This window comes from Borostomias antarcticus (genome assembly GCF_949987555.1).
Source record: "Borostomias antarcticus genome assembly, chromosome: 21".
In the NCBI taxonomy this organism is placed as follows: Eukaryota; Metazoa; Chordata; class Actinopteri; order Stomiiformes; family Stomiidae; genus Borostomias; species Borostomias antarcticus.
Window position 1 is genome coordinate 19,651,853 of NC_140254.1, and position 6,194 is coordinate 19,658,046.

The window sequence follows — 6,194 nt, forward strand, 5'->3', positions numbered from 1 at the left end:
CCCCCTACTGGTGGGGTTCTCCTCGTCACTGCGCCCCCTACTGGTGGGGTTCTCCTCGTCACTGCGCCCCCTACTGGTGGGGTTCTCCTCGTCACTGCGCCCCCTACTGGTTGGGTTCTCCTCGTCACTGCGCCCCCTACTGGTGGGGTTCTCCTCGTCACTGCGCCCCCTACTGGTGGGGTTCTCCTCGTCACTGCGCCCCCTACTGGTGGGGTTCTCCTCGTCACTGCGCCCCCTACTGGTTGGGTTCTCCTCGTCACTGCGCCCCCTACTGGTTGGGGTTCTCCTCGTCACTGCGCCCTCTACTGGTTGGGTTCTCCTCCTTCTTCTTCTTCTTCTTCGTTTGGTTTCTGGCAGGCTAGACGCCGACGTGGCGTATTGCTGCCTCTCCCTGGCCAGACACGGTACTACACCCTCCCAGACCCTCACACGGTACTACACCCCTCCCAGACCCTCACACGGTACTACACCCCTCCCAGACCCTCACACGGTACTACACCCCTCCCAGACCCTCACACGGTACTACACCCCTCCCAGACCCTCACACGGTACTACACCCCTCCCAGACCCTCACATTGGGTTCTCCCTTTTCTTCTTGAGTAGGGTGTATCTGCAGAGCCGCAGTGGGGGGTGTCATAGCATGGATGTATTAGGTCAGTAGCATGGATGTATTAGGTCAGTAGCATGGATGTATTAGGTCAGTAGCATGGATGTATTAGGTCAGTAGCATACTATATAAATAAAACTTACTTACTTACTTACTTACTTACTACCCGATCAGTTCCAGCGGCATCCAATGGCTTAGATTCTATAGGCTGAGAGGAATCCACTGATGTCCAACTATTCAAATTGGGTCGAATTTACTGACCGCTAGAACAGTACAATCATTCTGATCGCTAACGTTGTTAGCATAAGTGAATGGAGTAGAACATTGCGAGAATTAGCATCACGGCTAGTGGACATTGTCGTCTGAATGAGTTTAGATTGACTAAAGTTAGCAATTTAGAAGTTAGAAATTTCTAGGCCTATTTCACAGAGTGTAGTAATTTGATGTAGGCCTATTTTTAATCCCCCCCCCCCCCCCGCCCCCAGATTATTGATAGTTATAGCATGTACATAATTCCAGTGGCGGGCCGTGCATTTCACACCTAGGCCTTCAGTGATGTCCTACTTAGTCCGACTTCAATAAATACCTCTCATAATATCATCATTTATGACACCACGTGACCACGGCTGGAGAAATAGTATACAGAAACAGTGTTAATGTTTCTGAAACACACTTAGGCACGACTGGGCATTGCATCACCTCAATTGTGTACAAAACGGGCTATTTTCCAGCGCATTTAAAAATCAATAAACCCGCATCAGCAATTAAAAAATATCTCTACGTGGTAGGCTACTGTCAAAACTACAAAATAAAAGGGTATTTAAAATTATCTGTCCAAAAAGTTTTAATAAGTCCACATAGAATACAGGCAAGCTATAACAAGATTGTACACTAAATTGCAAAATCGCAGTTTAAAATCAGAAAGACACCAACAAGACGGCCACATCTTGGCGACAGCCAGCGACACAATGAAACACAATGACACAAGTCTCTTAGTACAACCACACAGCCGCGCCAGCGTGCCACATTATTTACATACATTGCAGGAGTATACCCTACCTAAAATACCATCTGGCACATGAGGATTTATCTGATCTATTATGGATGGACATGAATTGGACCATTGCATTTTCACTGGGCTATCCGTAGGCTATCCTTCTTCTTGTTGTTATTTTACGGCCGTAAGTGAGTATCCAATCACAGGAAGCGTACATGTCACGTTCAACGTGAGGCCATCTAGAAGGCCTGCTATCAACAACTCGTGATCTGATTGGCTATCGCAACTGTCTATCAACTGTATGTGCCCATTCATTTACATTGCACAGACGCCCGCATTGTTGATTCTGAAGGCCTCAGGCAGATTTCATACAGCCTGGCAACACAAACTAGCTGAATTCTGATTGGATAAAAACTCTAACTTAAAAACAACACGAACATGAAGAGAATATGAAGAATATTTTTATATATTTAGGGAAAGTAAATTCAAAATTAAATTAACCTTTATCAAATTATGATCATGATTTATGTTAGGCCAGCAGAGAAGGCCTTGCTGGCCCTGACGGCCCACCACTGCATAATTCATCCATGCCTGTATTTGTATAGTTTTAATGTGTAATTATTTGTAACAAAAACAAACTAAAAACATAAGATAATATTTATAATAATTGGAGCACATCACGGAGTAACATTTTACTGTACATTGTACACTGTACTATATACATGTGATGAATAAAATCTGAACCTGAACTGGTAGGCTAATGTGTTGTGTTGTGAATAATTGAGAATACATCAAAATATTTTGACACACGGAAACATTTATTTTACAAAAATAAAAATGTCAAGCAGTCGTGAATACAACATAGCAGAAATTGGAGCAGCTCTATTCTTGGTATCACCTTATTTTTAATGGGTCATATCTATAAGAGGTTTTAGCCAGAGCATTTACTAAATTAGCAGCAAAACCAAGAGTATGTACATCAACAATTACACACATGTCTCTTCTTTACCACCACTCACCTATCTCCCTCCCAAACAAAACTCAAGAGGACTGCCATTAGGCCTACTCTCATTTCAACATACTATCCAATCCTAAAATCGTGTTGTGGAGACAGTGATATACAGTGAAAGAGAGCATTAAGCACCACAGGGGCTTATGTATTCAATGCACCAGCAACCAGCAAGTGCTTATCAATCTGAGTGTGTTGATTAAAACTCATTTCCCCACTAAAATATACTTACAGCATTAAATCAGCCCATGGAGTTACAATGCATACAGTACCCCCAATGAACAAATACAGAGCCATACATTAACATGGTCAATACACAAGTGATGTGGTGTGAATTACAGTCTTTTTTTGACCCTCTCTGCTCATATTCAAATTGGATGTGAACTGAACATGCTAATGCTTAACTTGAATATAAAGGTAAAATAGATATCAACATGAAACGTTCATCTTTCTACATCTTCATATCAGACCAGCTTTGAAGCACAATATGACTTGCTTTTTATGCACCAATAGTAGAGTATACACAATATAATACATTGAAAGAGATTAACCAGTTGAACAGCTCTGGCAGGTGGTTAGAAAGTACTATATTAGTCATGGTGCTCATTGTTATTTAACTTGCTATTATGTCATAAACAGTTTTCCATTGATTAGATGAGTAAGAGAAGAAGATTACAACATAAATTCTGCATTGTTGATTTTGTTTTTTAGTTTTCTAGTTGAGTATTACTGTAAAGCACATTTAACACAACTCTTTTTCAAGTATATAGTGACCATCAGCAAACAAGTATGCCTAAACAAAGACAAAAATGTTGAAATAAGTGAAGAAATTCAGTGAAGAAATCAACCAACCTATAACCTAACTTACTGGTTTTCCTGCCACATTTTAGGTCAGCGTTGACCAAAATACAGAGAGGGACATACTGATTAGAAATAACCTTTTTTGGGGCAAACTGTTTTTCACCCCCCATGAGGATGATACAATTCAAAGTACCAGTATCATGAAAACCTTATCAAAATTACCTACTCAAATAGACAAGAAAATACATCTGTAAAAAGTACACTATGCATTGCAAGAGGAAATAACATTGCGATAAATTCTTAAACGAGTAGAAAAAAATATGTTGTTCATTCAAACTATTTTGTCTGGGGATAAAGTCTAATAAAGATACAAATTCTTTACAGATCATATAGACTAAGAAAAATCGAGATGTTAAACCTGAAAGGTGCTTTTCAGCATCACTAGCTGAAAAATCAACAACATTCAAATATCACAATACCACAAAATACATTCCAAAACTTGGCGCAGCCCAATACAATATCCAATTTGATTAATTTGTCAATTCATCTTCTGAATAGTCAAACCCAAATCACTTTAATACAGAGCTGCTTTTTTATCCAAATGGTGCAACATAAGTAGTTGCCCCTGATTGCATTCATCCATGTGAATAATACCATATTACAAGACAAACTATGATAATATGAAGTACAAAAACTTCACCAGCAGGATATGGAACAAAATTAGCTTAACTGTATTACTTTACCTCCAAAGTATGTTAAATGATTGTTATTTCAGTATTGTTAACAGGTATGCATTAGGAAAATCTGTGGAGGACCATGTCAGTGGCTTTGAATAGGTCCAACTTTATTGTATGTCTTCCATAATTTATTTAGAAAAAAGGGCATCTCCAACCTTGAGTCAAATACAAATGGCCATGAAACCACTCAACTCAAACATATACAGTGATCTTTTCAAGTGGGTCAATGTGAGAAATTAATAAGGAAATGGTGTTGAACTGATTAATACTCCCAGAGAGTGTATATTTACCAAATTAATGTAATCTAGCCTAACCAACAGTGTTGCACAAACTGTGCGAAAACATGCACTGACCTCCAGAACAAGATGGAGAGCTCAGTCCCAATATTTACATTTGAGTCGAGTTCATCAAGTAATTCAACCTCTGTGTGCTCTGACAAAAACTCTTATGTCACACCTTGAGATTTACCTCTCAATTCTAAGATACTTTTACTTGATAAATAAGCAACTTTGAAAGAAACCTGAAACTGGCACGATGCAGTTACTGTAAACCATGAATGTGCAAACTGTGTCTGAAAGAGACGGATATCTAAACCAAGGTCCTGAGTTTATGTGCATGCAATAGATGTGTGTACTGTAGGTGTGTGTATGTGTTTGTATGTCTGGGGTGTGTATTTATACTGTGTGTGAGTGTGTGTGTGTGTGTGCTAGCAGCACCACTATGTAATGTATACCAGAGTGAAGTTTCTAGAAGTTGAGTCAGAGCCTGCACCCTCGCCGTGCTTTCATCCAAACTGAGACGTAGTCTGTCTAAAAGCACTACAGATGTTCAAGAAGACCAACATGACCGAATATGATCACAATTATCCTTGACTTGATAGCTATAGCAAACTTCATTGTCAAGAACCAATAATTATTCTTTACACAAAATGGTTGTACTTTTAACAGTAAAACACTAATGTAATTCTATATGAAGTAGCAGGTGCAATTCTTAAGGGTTTGTCCTTTGAATCATCCTCGTCTATTCCCCCTCCTCTCTTTCTGAACATTTCATTAACCAACAATGGTTCTAAACTGCAGCTACGACATACATATTTACTGTTTGTGCTAAAAAATAAAAAAAAAGCACATTTCAAACCAATTGCTACAGCCACGAACCTACTCAGCACTATGCAGTACCAACCCGTTATCCTAGCCACTCTACATTCCTAACATTGTCAATTCTTTCCAAAAACAGTTTAATTAAACTGGGAATTAGCAGTATTGTGTGTTGAGTCACGTCATCTCAAGTCCAACAAGATTAAGACAAAATAAGGAAATAAGACATTATCCATTAATAACTTTAAAAATTAAGTTAGAAAATACAAAATGACACTTCAAAGGCATGTGGAGTACAACTTAATCGCGCTGATAATGTGACTAATTTTTCTAGTCTCTTGCCAATCTGTAATATTCATATTGATATCGGCAGTGACCGCTGTGATAAATACATGCTTGGTGTTTCATCATAGTCTGATATTGAAGTTCTCCCATCACAGGAAAAGTAACAAAGCGGTCTTTGAATGAAGAGAGCTTCATCACTATTGAAAGTCTACAGAGCTACAGACTAGTAGAATCCTGCTCCAGGTCTGCAGTTCCTCAAGTCGGCCTGAAGGTGGCGGTAATATCCCAACACAAGTGTTCTCCAGGGACTGGGGCAACGTGTTGTGGGAGTGAGGCAGTGTGAGGTTTCTAGGAAATCTCCATTCAGTTCAGCTAAAAAACTGTGTGTTTCTGCCTGTAAGTCTGCGTGTGAGAGTGTGTTCATATGTATTTGTGCCCATGCCTGTAGGTTTGTGAGTGTGTGTGTGTGTGTGTGCGCGTGTGTGAGTGCCACACGTGTATCGGTATCGGGTGAGCAGTGGATGCGACGTCCAGAGATCCATCACTCCTACCCTGGATCCCGCCTCATGTTTCCCCACCAAGATAGTCTCTTTCTGGGCTGAAGCTGGGCAGTAACTCCTGGAAAAGCCAGAGTCATTCTAGACAATCCCCCCCCCCCCAA